Raw genomic sequence first — 14,932 nt, forward strand, 5'->3', positions numbered from 1 at the left:
ATAATTAATTAATCCTGTCACAGCAAGAAACTATAACGTTAATGTAAAAAAATTGTGGATTTTACTGAGATTATATTTCATCCCATATCATCTCATCTCATCTCATCACCTTTCATTTCATTTCACTTCATTTCATGTCATGTTTCATATTAATTAACTTCATTTCATTTCACTTCATATTATAATTTTTCATAAAAATAAGAATATAAATTAAAATAAGGCTTGACCTAAAGGTCTTAGTTACCAGGTCATCATAAAAGCCCTTTAAAAAAAATTACCGCTTCTTTTTGGCGGGAAAGCGAGGAGTGAAGTTGTGTGATTTGTTTTATTTTGTTTATTTAGTGTTTTTCAAGTTTAAATGTATAATAACGGTGGTTTATTAACTGTTTAGTATCTGTGAAAGTGCACAAATGTGGAAAATTTAAACAAAGCCGCTGAATGTAACTTCTCGGGATCCTCCAGAAAAAGTCTCAGCCAACGTCAAAGTCAAAAGACCACCTTTTTACTGAGATTAATGATTATATTTCATCCCATATCATCTCATTAAATCAACCTCAACTTCATTTCATTTCATAATACCATTTTCATATAAAATAGTTTTCATTAAAATTAAAATAAGACTTGACCTAAATAAAGGTCTTAGTTACAAGGACATAAAACTTTAAAAAAAAACATTACCACCAAAAGAAAACCTGAAAACGTATGACTGACTAAAGTAAATCAATATATTCGCAAAATAAGTATGTAGTCTAGCATGTCTAAACGCGAGTTATAGGTATAATCATCAACTGCATTGTGCTTCACAGTCACCATCTTTGAGAATTGTCGAGTTATGAAAAAGAGCGGCCGCCGACAGAAACGGAAGCTCAAGTTCTACAAGGAAAAACGCTGAACAGGTTAGTGCATGGTGTCTTTCTATCCCCCATCCCAGTTCTTTTATGATAAAAACGCTACATACCGTCATCCACTTAGAAAAAAAATATAGGGTCGTTGACTCTTACAAGTAGAAAATGTTACTTATTTTAAAGAAAATAACGTTTTGATCTCTTATTATACGACAATATTTTATAAATGATAATTTTCAACTTACTTTTAATTTATACTTATACTTTTTTTATTCTTTACTAGGTAACATACAAAAAAAAAATAATAAAAAAAGGTCTTCACTGGCACGGGTCCATTGTGTTTTCTCTTAGTCGTATTAAGTAAAACCATATCGGAACCACTCGTATCCGAAAAATTCCCTAACTTTTGTCTTCATGTTACTCATATTCGTAATTTTTTTTTCTCTAGTTAGTAGCTGATAATGTGCGGTGTATTTTTTTTGGAAAGTTAAATCTCAATAACGAGGCAAGAAAGGAAAAAACGAAATCCGTAAAATGAATTTAAATCTGGAGACGTCAGTGATTATGATCATATTTCGATAATTATTGTGAAAACGACATAAAAACAAATGTGACTTCTTCATTTTCATTACTGGCTCACGAAACAAGAATAACATTTGCAATAAAATGTCTCAATCGCTTTAAGTTGAAACAAATTAGCACTTGGATAGGGACGTCTTTAGAACAACACTCAAGGTAATATTAAAATCCAAACAGTTTTGTGAAGGCCTGTTGTAGGGCCGAGGGGGATTAAGGCTATGGAGGTGAACATCGTCTTATCTCGGGTGATGCTCTGCGGAAACCTCGCGACCACTTGTCTGTTTGTAGGGAACACGGGAAGAATGGACTGACGTTTAATTATTTTGTCTCGTTCGATCAGACCGTGAAAATTGTTCATTTTAACGGCCGTCTGGTGTAGTGGTAAGTGACATGGTCACTACACAAGGGGGTCGCGGGTTCGAATCCCGCCAAGGGAAGATATTTGTATGATAAATATAAATGTCTTTCCAGGGTTATGGGTGTATATTAAATATATGTATGTGTATAATAAAAATATTATATTTATTTCCGGTATCTGGTACTTGTAACACAAGTTCTTTACGAACTTAGCACGGGACCACTTAACGTGGCGTGATTGTTAGTAAATATTTGTATTTGTATTTGTATTTCCATACTGAGATTTTGGGACGCTTAAAATGCCTTACGTAATGACATATTTAGGCTTTCCATATAATATTGCCATGTCCGTGTGTGCGAGTCATTTACACGGAAACAGACTGTGACGCTGTAGTTAACTTTTCTGACTGATGGGCCTGAGACGTGGTTTCGATGCATCGGGCAGCAAGAATAAAGGCATTTGTTTACTCTTGGTCTGAGTTTTTAATATCTATTTATCGAATATTTAAACGTAGATAAGTATGTCTTCATATTACAGGGAGTCCTAGTTTTGGACCAGGCGATCACAAACTAGGACAGATGTGATTTATACCGGTTTATTTTTGATATGATTGTTACTACCTATATAAACCATAATTTAGATGTATGTATTCCCGAAATTGCTAGATAACTCTATCTTACGATAAGAAAAACGAATGTGATACAAAACTAAACTGGTAAAAATAATAATTAAAATAATGTTTCGAAATTCAACTCTATAGTTTTGCAGGTCTCACTTTTTAACAGCGTTAATAACGGTGGAATTAAAGCGCGAGAGGCCGCTGAGGACGATTTAATTAAACCTTAACGAAGATCCCCCCTTGCCGCGCTCGCCACTTGTACCTGCCCGATATTTTTTATGCGATTCGTAATGGAATACGTAAATAAAGGCAATGCCTTTGCATCACAACAGGCCATCGTTTGTTTTGATTACCGTGAAAATTTTATGGCATTAGTTTTATTGCGTAAGACCATTGACCGAAGGATCACATTATATCATAGCTGGCAATTTATCAACACGTCCGTATCAAATACGCAACCACGACTATAACTATAACTTCCCCATCCATTCGCAGAAGCAAAACCTCCTAACATAGTTTTCCCATTCACATTCACACTTTGAAAGTCTTTCATCGCGAAGATTATGTACAAAGCCCGTCCGAGAGGTATTTCATGTAGTATTATTTGAAATTCTGAGGTTTATGGTTTATTGGTTACTACTACTAAACATCAAATGGGCTACAATACAATTGTACAAATACAAAATACAAATACTATTGTAACTTCTATGATACGTTAAAAAATAACAACTTACATGGAATAGAAAAGATAAATAGTAAGAAAAGAAAGCAACATCTCTAATATATTTATTTCATAATCGTAAAGTCAATTTATCATACTTTGATTATTGTTTCAATAAATAAAAAATTGGAGTATACAAAAAAGTTGATTTGTTTTAGCATCTTGATATATTTAATGAACGGCTGTATTTAAGAAAATTACGATAGAGTTAATAAAAATTCAATAGCAACGATATTCCCAAAGTTCTATGTTTCATCGTAATTTTAACAACTAGCTGGTGCATCCACATTCCGTCGCAGGCAGACGTGACATATCAGTTGACGCGGGCTGCGTCAGATAGCCACATGATCCCAGGTGATTTATGAGCACCCGCGGTCGGCTAATGTGCACGCAGCCTTGCCGCAAACAAGATGTTACTAGTCTCTCCCCTTCTATACTTTTTCGAACATTTTAAAATTGTAAAATCACGTCAATTTTAATATTGTTTTTCTTCTTATTTATGGACAAAACTTATGTTTAATAAATTCAACTGCGTATTGTAACTGACAAGATGTAGGTAAATATAAACTACCTACATAGTTAAAATTTATCTCCTTAAGCTTTGTCACAAGTATGAAAGATTTCCAAATTAAGACATTCGTTAAAACTTCTACTTTTTTAATGCAATTCTAAGCAAAATAGAAAACTGGTTACGGAGTTTTCATTAAGGTGAGCCTGTTCATTTGCAAAATGATAAATATGGCATAAATTATTTCATTTAATATTCAATTCTCTTCTTTCGTTGATTTTGATATTACGGGTAACGCGTAGCTACTTTGCCGACACCCTTTTTTATTTTTTATGTCGGCAGCGATACTGTTTGCTTGTAGGATCTCGATTCTGTGTTTAAATATGGGGGAGAGATATGTTCGAAAAATTCTCGACAAATCTCAGTTGGCGCTTGCACCTGGGATACTCTAATTTACACTGTCAAGTGATGAAAAAAACAAAAAAAAGAACAAAAGCATAAAGTGTTCACTATGTGGCAATTACGAAAGAAACAATCATGTACTGTTACTTGTCTATTTAAATTCTTATAAAAATTTATATATTTTAACGTAAACGTATTAAAATGAACGTCCTTATAGGAATTTAAGCAACGTCATTTCAAGATAGTTTCGGAAATTTACGACATGTTATATTATAATTTAGTGATACGCACCAGCAGTAAAGTGGGACTTAAAAGATCAGCGAGCTTGGTGATTTCGGTTGCGAGATGGCCTCCGTGGAGCTTCAAGCAGCGGGGTGCTAGTGTAACTACGTATATCAAAATGTTAGCAAACACTACATCCATACATTTATTGTGTCCGTCAAAATGAATAGCCGCGCCATAGAATCTTCATTTTTATTTAATAAATGAATACTCCTTTAAACTATATTATATTTTTCGGGTGTTAATTATGATAGTTTTAATAATTAAACGTGACATTATAATTGAAGATTGTGAAACGTTAACAAGTTAATATCTCGACAATCAGGACACCCCCGAGCGGAGTAGCGTTGCGCTAAACTCCTCCATTTTCCGGCGCCTCGAATTATGAAATCTCAAAAAGTTCCCGAGCTCGGGGAAAAAATGTGATTAAATATGTTTTGTTCAAGAGCAAGACATTAAAGCGATGTTAAGGGTGTGATAATGAGGGCGTTGATAAGCGTTTATTAGACCGGCGGGCCGGGGCCGGCGATCTCAATAATAGAACAGCTCGTAACGCTATCAGGGGGGAATTAAATCATTTTAACGTAGTTTGCTACGAGACTCCTTTACAAAAAAACTCGCTTCTGGATGCTTATTTGGACTTTAAATTGCCAGGTTTATACTTTGTCACGATGAGTTGGAGGGGGACGGCTTTGTCTTACAAAAGTAATTATATTTTTTGGGGGTCATAAAAAGAAGTTAAAAGATAATTTTTGTCACTTTTGATTTTAAGTTTTTTAGATACTAAGAAGTTCTACAGATAATTTCCGAAACAATCTATTTAAAAATTCCGTATAAAATAACAGCGTTTTACGTTTACTTTCTATTTCGTTTGATTCGAAAATGTTCAAATTGATGTTTTTTTTTTCTAAAATAAACAAACTACTACATATTTCACAGATACATTTTTATGATACTTTTAAGTGAAACGCGAGGAGCTGTGTGAGGGGTGTTAAGTTGCGGGCTTAGCGCTGCGGCCGCAGGTGCGGGCTAGGCCCGGCTTAGCGGATTCAAACCGCACTATTGATGCTTTGCTACGTGCGAGTTACATACATCCGACTATATAATATTGTATTACTCACGTAATACACAAATTGGTTAGTTAAGCATGTGATAATGTAACAATCTGTTAGAATTTTATAATATATTACATTCATTGTAATTTCATTATATAGTTAATGAATGATTTTCGCTTAAGAAAAAATAAGGATAAATGTTCTCCAATGAACGTATTTTACAGATGTCTGTCCTTACCTTTTATCATATGATTTCTTTAAATAAATGAATTTCAAATAATAGTGTAATTATAGGTCGAGCGAGACCCGCAGAAAAATTCAAAAAACTATATTTCAATCGATTTTTGCAGTAAATCCGACTGTATGCCTCTAATGTTGAAATCTATGAAAGTACGTCATTGCACAATGTAAGCTCTGTATTATACTAATATGCAAAGAAATCATAAATCAGTAAAGGGTTACAGTTTCGTTCTATACATACAGCAATCACTCCACCACGGTAGGGATTAGGGCTGCGCTCATAAAACACGTTGAGTGTAATTAGTGCTCTAAAATTTCAATTTAATTGGTGTAATTGCATCTCTTTACACGGGCCGCGACGCCACAGTTGTTGTAAAGCGGTTCTAATTTAATATCATTTGCATAGACGTGACCTGCGCTGTGTTGCTGCCATATTTGAAACGATATTTCAAATTCCAAGAGAATTTCGGGTGTGGAATCTGAAAAATAAAAGTTTCTCAATTTATGCTGTGTAAATGTTACTATGTATGTTGTGTTTTGAGCGAGATTAAGCAACAGTTACAATTTTACCTAAATCTAACGAACAATAAGTCACGAGTATTAAACTTTACTTTTTTAATAATGTAATTTAAAAAAATCATGGTTGTAAAACGTTTTATCTTAAAAATTAATTGTTAGAATGAGCTCGAGGTCGATTGCAGAACAGCCGTAGAGAGAGCGCCCGCACCCCCTGTCACAGATACAAATCGTGCGGATTTACGCGTACTCTAGCCCCGGAATTTATCTGACGCTTCTGTTTACGTATCCTTTTATTTGTTTCGCTCCTATTAGTCCCGATAGAGAATTTTTATGTTTGCTTGCCCTCGACGCCGATTCTCGTAAAGCGGCGACTTGTGAACGCTTTATAGCTCGATAACACAATTTTCAAAAGCGTTCTACGTTTATCGGATTATATGACAATAATTTCACGATTCAGAAAACATCTTTGTTTCTGATTGAATGTCGGAAATTGAGGAAACAAAAAAAAAATGAAATTCGTTACCTTATTTCATATTGTGAGACGTTATTGTATTAAAAAACACATGCTCAGAGAAGTCGCTCAAATGTTACCTTATGTATAATATTAATTAGGTACTACCGTAATAATTCACATTTCACGAACAAAAACCGCTTACAGTTCGCGGGCAGAAAACCAACGGTTTATGCGCCGATGAGAATGAAACTGTTCAACAAAATATCTATTCTGTTTTATTTATGCTGTGTTATAGGGAGAGGATCAGCGGGAATCTGCGACGCAAACATTTAAATTAATGTAATAAAGAGGCGTGAAATGTACGGCTTTCCGGATCGGGGGATTAGCGTGTAGCACCGCGCGAGACTCTGCGTTCTAACGTACAAACGCAATTTGTACGAATTAATACCATAAATACGTTTTAAATCTTCCTTTCCTGTGAGAGCAGCGAGAAACTCTGTGTTACTGTTTTTTAAAAAGACCTTAAACGGTTTTTCTCTCTATTCATGAAAATATCAAAGTTTTCATGTTGACTCACAGAAATAAATAATATATATGGTCTTGTTCTAGTCTACGCGTGTAATAAAAAATAGCATACAATATGATATTTTTATTTTTAAATAATAACAATATTTATTATGTAATAAGTTATTTGTTAGTAGTTCAAACAATAAATAAAAGTCATTGTTAAAAATAGTCGTGACCGAGGTGGATGGAGTACAGTTTTAAGTCTCGCAGACGTGTTAACCCCATTATCAGCGTCGGCTTAACCGACATTAAGCCGGCATGACAGCGGCCCGATTTATGCCCCATACCTATACGCAATTTGCTCAATTTGATCATTTATTGACCTCTGCGATAACGTTGTTGTTATCGTAACTTAATTGACGAATATTAAATTACTTTTATGTATTAGCGAACGAGAATATTATTAACTCATTCTTTTTTTAAAACCGAAAAATGCTGGTAACCATCATTGCGTCTTTATACTAATAAATTACAACATTTTTCCTTTAAGGCGTATGTAAATCATATTCATCATAGTCGCGTACTATTCAGTAATTTAATTGTGTAATAAATTTGATTAAATTATATTATTATTACCATTAGGCCTAAGTCCAGCAGATGACTTACGTGGACTAAAAAAATTATATTAATAGTTTAATGCATTTTTACAAACTAGTTTCTATTATTCGAATAGAAAATGTTTAATTTAAAAGTTTAAATCAAAATACGTCTCTGTTAGCTGTGTATCCTTATATCTAAATAAAATTGAAATGTTGCTGGTATGAAATCACGCCGTATTTAAAGTTTGAGAGGAAAATTTTCATAATACCTAGTTTATAATTTAAAAAGAAGAAAGTTCAGTAATAGCGAAAATACTAATTTTTTGGTTGAAAAAAGACATTTTTCTTGTTGTCATCTACGAAGAAGCAACATCTGGGGATGCTGTCGAGTGCGTGACGAGAACTTCTCATAGAACTTAGATATTGCACAAGTTTTACAATAAGCGACAATGTGCTACGTTTTATATATGTATTTATCATACAATGATATCGGATGTTATATCAAAATCTTATCATAATAATGATAGCGTTTTGCTCGAGTTTTCTTACGTCAGTGTGATCTGTTTTTTAACCTTAAAAAATTATAGTAACGGAGCAAGAAATAAAACCTTTTTTTCTCTAGAAAGTAGAAAATACAAATAAAGTTTTTTTTTTTTCGAAGAAAACAAAATTATATTAAACCCATTTAATTTGTATCAATTTTTAATTTATTTATTAATCATGGATTTATTAATTAAACTTGTCACTTATAACACAAGCCAATAAATTTCACATCAAAAGGAAAAACATACATCATATCGGTCTCATATGTTCGAAGGGTCGAATAAAACATTCCAATCACGTTAGCTGGCTTGTTTTACAAACCGATACGACGTGGGTTCCGGTAAACTTTGCCACCGTTTATTTATAATAGCATTTACCGCCTGAGTCTTAAAGCGTATTTTTGCTAAAATAAAAACGTCCACTACACATGACAATGCAATCAGCGGTGACCGGGCGGGATTTGGTTCATACATGAACGGATTTGCAGGATGAATAAGTTTCGACCCCACAAAATAACAAAGAGGCCTTATTGGCATTACGCGTTTTATAAGGCCGTTTGCAAAATTCTTTCCTTTTAGCCGTCGTAATAATAAGTCCGGACTTTTGTCAGAATGGCGATGTTTTATTGACATGATAAAACTAAAATATATTTTACGCTGTTAAGGACGTCGTACTTTTAGAAGATTTAATCATTGTTATGGCATTGTTTGCTATTTTACCATTAAAGTTACCGAACAACGAAAATCTACGTTGGAAAACCGGAAGTCAGTCAACGGCCGGACATAGCTATGAAAACGATGGTAAACCGCGACTTTGCTCCAGAATAGGCTTTTTGATTGCTTGCTTACGTAAAGCGAGGGAAGACCACTAATACACGAGGGCACAGGAATTCATACGGACAAGTGCGGCCTGTGAAACGGGTGCGCTGCGGCCTACAGATTAATGTCGCCGATCTAATATTCTGACAGGTATGTACGTGATGCACTAATATTTGGATGGGCTTTCTAAACTATATTTGAATATAAAAATTGTCTTTAACATGTGAAAATGTAAATAAAACTATCACAATGTTGTCACAGAAGTCCTTGTAAGTTTTTCAACACACTTAAAATATTTAAAAAAAATATCATGTTTCTCATACATATATGATAAAATACTAGTAATTATAGTCTAAATAAGTAGTAATAACATTCTTGTTTACATCAGCTAATGTTTCAATATTGATTGGTGTTTTTTTGTTCTAAAACACGATAAGGCACAAACGAATCTAACGCGCATACATTGATGCAAAATATATGTAATTACGTGCTTTTCAACATCAGTGGTTCTGTCTAATAACGCCATCTGGAAAGACGGTAAGGTAATTTTTTATTAAAGTCAATGCTGCGCTGCGGTACGTAAATCTTTGAGACAGAATATTGTGAGACATCTATGGAACCGTCTCTTGCTTTGTATATTCCCTTCCATAATTACAAGAGCTCGTATTTGTTAACGGTCACCAGTCACCAAAGCTTGAAATTATTGATTTCGTGTACATTAATATTCGAAAAAATCGATTTTTTTTCTATAGCGCTCTTAAAATCCAAAAAACTAAACAACCTTTTGTACAACCTGAATTAAAACGTAGCTAACTTTATGCACATAATAATTATGTATTAAACAAAAACAATTTGTGATTTTTATTGTTTTTTTTTATTTGGATGTTAAAATAAATCGAAATAATTTATCTGAATTTGTTCGTTCATGTATACGATAAATAACGTATTCGCGAGCCATGACAGCTGTCGCTAATCGCTCGTCGGTCGCGCAGCCTCCCCAAACATTAGTGGAACTCGTGAACTAAAATTTTCTCGACATGGAACTTTGAAAACTCCATTAAGTCAATCTGGTCGTTTTACAGATGCTATCCTAATATTAACCGTACTTGGCTTTCAACGGATCACAGTTATATCCCTTTTTCGTGCAACTACCATGTAATTACCTACACTACACAACATTGAAATGATTAGTATCAATCTAAAACGAATTTCGGACTCAAAATGAGGACAGTAAATTAAGTTGCTAGAGTACCTAAACCGTTCTAATATATTAATGCAATATGTATAATGATACACAAAAAATATGTAAAATCACGTATGTTCGGATTGTTTCTTAATGAATTCGACGACAAATGAATGTAAACGAAAAATATGGTGACATAAAAACATATAATGGCTATATGTAACCCAAAAGTTGAGACTACATTGTAAAATAATTAAATATTTTTATTATCTATATATTTGATATCGCCAAAACTAGCCAATAGGAAGCATTTAAGGTACAAACAGAATATACTGAAGTAATTAAAAGCTATTGTTCATTCGACAAAAATAAATTCATTGTCTTATCCGTCATTAGTTATCAAAGTTTATAAGGCCGTTTTAAAAATACTGCCAAAAAGTACTATTCATCATCCTTCGGTAGAACTAAAACGTTAACAGTCTGATAAAGTTCGAGGACCATAGTGTAATTATAAGTCGAAGAAATAAAAACGCTTTTTGTGCTTATGGGACTGTATGATAATGTGTTTTGAGGATAACGTTGGCACCAGGATCCGCAATTGTTAGGTAAGTGCAGGACGACAGGGGGGGGATACTCCGGTTTGAGCCCCGTGAGCTCACCAACACGTCAAGGAGAAGCTAAAATGGCCTCTCAAGGCTATCAGAATAGTGAGGGAAAAAACGGGAGACATGAGTCGTGTGGGCACTGTGCTATACACTTGAGTGATCTGAATAATAAAATGGAGAAGAAATCAAGACTTACGTGATCCGTAATACGTCGATAAACCATTATGAATTAGAAAGTATTTATTATTAAAGCACATGTACATACATACATCAACATTTTCTGTAAAGAAGTAGAGTTGTGAGGATTTCTGGAATTGGAAAAATTCTAATCAGCAAAGATAACATAGGCTGTTTCTAACGATTTCAATTAAAACGTTCCTCGGCTGCGTCATTGAATAATTTCGGTGAAAGCCATAATATTCGTTTATTGGACAAAGACTTAAGTTCTTCGGGACCAGGAAAATTTAATATTAATTTAATTAGTCTGAAAGGATTAAGCTAAGGTCTGCTATTAATTAGTATAGAACGATAAAATGACAAACGAAGTGTTACATAAATTGACTGATGGGAACAATTAATTTGTTTTCTAATACCAACTAGTTTTCTTTTAAATAGCCTTATGGGCATTGAACATTCAATGAAATTAACAAAATCTATTTTCATTATTTTTGAACTAGACGCATTGCGCTTTGAAGGACTACTTGACATATTCTCGAATACTCTGCAAAAATTTTTTTCGTTTTAAGACTTGGTGTTCGTTCAGCAAACACCCGTCTCGGCTGTAATACTGCTTAAATCATGAATTTGGACTCTCAAAAAACATGAATTATTAAGTGGTTACTACATCGCATGGGCGGCTGACAGTGTGATCTTAATACTTTTAATTGCGCCTGTATGTATCAGAAGCAATTTTTCAAGAAGTTAACTTATCGAGATTATCCTACAGCTCATTTATGAAATTTCTTGTTTAGTTTATAAGCATGCTATTTTCCCATCAAACTTATTTTGAACAGTTTGTGAAGAGTTCACGTTGGATCGAGATGCTGATTTCAATTCACGAAGCGAAATGCTCGTCCACATCTTACTTATTTACGAGATCTTCACCCCACGACACAGCTGTTCGCAAAGAATCCATGCATCTACGGTTTTATGTAAGATTTCAAGAATATAGTTAGTGGGCAAAGGACTTCAGATGTCAATACATTATTGAAAAGCAATGTTTTTGTAGTTCTACAGGAAACATCCAAAAATAATTAACATAGGTAAAGTATATCATAAAATGAACCTCTGCTAGTCAACAGCTAACTGTAAATGTCAAACGCAATGTCGTTGCATTATGACGATATGTAAAGCTTAGTTATGTAAGACAATTAGCATATTCTTAAGATTCCTATTGTTTGAAAAAAAGCCAGATAATGAAATAAAACTGATTTTGTAAACAATTTTATAAAGGTTTTTTGTTTAATATTGACAGTACCTACTAATCGTACTATGGAAAGCGAACGGCGGCTACGGCGAGTAACCGCACTTATCAAACGCGTAGCGCGTAGCTCTGAGGGCCGTAGCACCAGCTGCGTACAAATTGCTTAGACTCGATAATGGCGTTTTCAATTTGCAAAGGATTTCCTTTTTCAAATTCAAATAGAATCAGAATGATTTATACTCTCTCTTATACTCTCTTCAAATAAATACTTCGTTTTATTATAGAAAGGAATTTCATAAAATAATAAAAGCGTATTAAAAAGAGAACGCCAATATAGAAAAAAAATTTAACGTTAACAGACTCGTAACATACACAGCAATATCGCTCGTTTTCGCGCATAACACGTTGATACGGATAATCCAAGCGCGACATAACACAGATTGTATTATAGCAATAAGTCCGCCTCGGAGGCCGATAAACGGCATCTTAATCCCGACGAGATTTTTTTCACACGTCCCCCGCGACACCCAAGGAGCGCGGCCGCCTTCAGAAAAACTAATAAAGAAACCATCTCGTTGTCAGCTGAAGCTTGAAATGTATTTTTTATATAATTTACCGCGAATTGATTGTGCATCTGAAAGCCTACGAGAGGGTCTTTGTGCCGTGTTCAGGTTCAAGCATATAGTATTTTTGTATTTTTGTCTTGTTTAGTAATAAGTATGTAAGTTTCTGTTGCTTGATAATGTCTATAAAATTCGAAGCGTAGGCAGTTAAAATGTAGTTTGCAACATTGTAAACACGTTGGCTAGAGAACGTGACGGGCGGCGGCGTGCAGTACGCCGATGGTCACGCACTAATTACGATATCACGTGTCACCCACGCAAAACATGTCGACACCCGCCGGTTGACTACTGTTTGACCCGTCGCAGAGTTGAGAAAATTCTGTACCGTCGATACATAACATATATTTTATAACCTTACTTGTTTGATATAAATATTTATATTTTAATCGTTTTTTTAACCTTTCAATCATTTTATGTTTTTGCCCCATTTCCTGAGCCTCTTCTCTAATATTGCTTTCCTTTACCACTCTCGGACTATAGAAAAATTGAAAAAAAAAAACAAATCAGCCTTGCACATACCAATTAAGTCGAAAGATTCAGTTACATAGAAGAATACCAAGCAAACTAAAAAAACCGCGTTTAATATAATAAAACTAAACTAGTGTGTCCCAGCTCTATTGTAGTAGATTCATAGTGCTACGCTGTTGTGACATGTCGCAAAAACGGTTGCAAAACACGCTGCACCCAGTACAGTACTGGTTGACCACAAACTGCAACTGACATAAGCGCAATATTGTTATCATTATTAAATGTTATTTATAACAGTGAATGTATTAAATAATAAAGCATATATTTTAAAATTGCAATCTCGAAACTCAATCACAACAATGTTCGAATACTTAATAATAAAAGTGTAACTATTTATAGGTAATTCATTTTAAAATAAAGTTTATATAATAAAAATAAAGTTTGTGCGATTTTATCGCGTTTCCTTTGAAAATTACCTGCATTTTTTGCGTCTGATGGGAATCTGGTTCTTAATTCCCCGATAAATGATATCGATTATTTTTTTATTAATTGCTTTGTTGAATTTAAGCTTTAAAGATCCCGTTGAATTATTTGGTTCACAATAAACTGTCTATTACTGTTGAATGTCATCACGTAGGATTATAGTTCGATAAATATCGACACAAATGTACCGAGATCGATCGACTTCTATGAGCGAGGCCATCATAAAATTTAAACATTATTATATTATTGGATGAAAAAAGATCAAGCTTAAAACATCAACATTTCTGTCAGTGTAATCAATAATAATTAATACTGATTTCGATTTCATAGACAAAAAATACATTATAAAGTTAACGTAAATGTCACGTAGATTCGCAGAGCTTGTATAAAAAAAAACGATATCCGTAAACGAAAGGGCCGAGCTCAGACTCCGCTTTGATATTCACTCCAAATTTCATTACATTTGGCGTGAAACGTGCCTTTTCTTTTCATATTTTAAAACCGATTTGTTTGATGAAATTGTGTAAGGGGACTGAAAATAGTTTCGGTGAAAATATCTTAATTTGATACGTTATGTTTTATTGTGATTGTTAAACAAGTTAAATTATTTTTAAAATGATACTTACTCGCTGGTGAAATAATTAGCGCCCTTGACTGTAGGACCCAATGTCGTGGGTTCACATAGCGCAAAGATTTCTGAGATAAACATTTTTCTGTGTTTAATACCCTTGTATGTATATACTTAAATAGGTAGGTATATCAGTCTCTGGTTCCCATGATACAGAGAATCCTAGTTTTGGGGCCATATGATTGTATATGACTTGTCCCCCGTTATTATTATAGTTTATAAGAACTATTTATCATGCATTATTATGGTATGAACATAATAATATTCATTTGATCCTGATTAGAATTTGAACATTTTTTGATCCCTAAAAAGATTTACAATGGACTAATATAGATAGCATTTACTTTGTTAATCTATATAACTTTTAAATTAAAATCATTGTAGTCATAGGTAGTTAACTAAAAGTACGAATTGTTTTGACAGAGGCGAAATAACGAATTTATCCGCGAGTCAAGAGTAAAAACGACGTT

General features: G+C 33.8%; 1 protein-coding gene across 2 annotated transcripts in view; it reads left to right on the top strand.

Annotated features, from left to right (window-relative positions):
* The first annotated feature begins 287 nt into the window (after positions 1 to 287).
* LOC101742079 (uncharacterized) overlaps positions 288 to 14,932 on the top strand; it is a 28,526-nt gene continuing 13,881 nt past the window's right edge. The window contains exons 1-2 of one of the 2 annotated variants that reach the window (XM_062671558.1): positions 288 to 715; positions 807 to 896. The gene's annotated coding sequence lies outside the window, so the exon portion shown is untranslated. Of the gene's footprint in view, positions 897 to 14,932 lie in introns of both variants that reach the window. The other variant, XM_062671556.1, reaches the window with a different exon arrangement.

Source organism: Bombyx mori, chromosome 1, assembly GCF_030269925.1.
Source record: "Bombyx mori chromosome 1, ASM3026992v2".
Taxonomy (NCBI): Eukaryota; Metazoa; Arthropoda; class Insecta; order Lepidoptera; family Bombycidae; genus Bombyx; species Bombyx mori.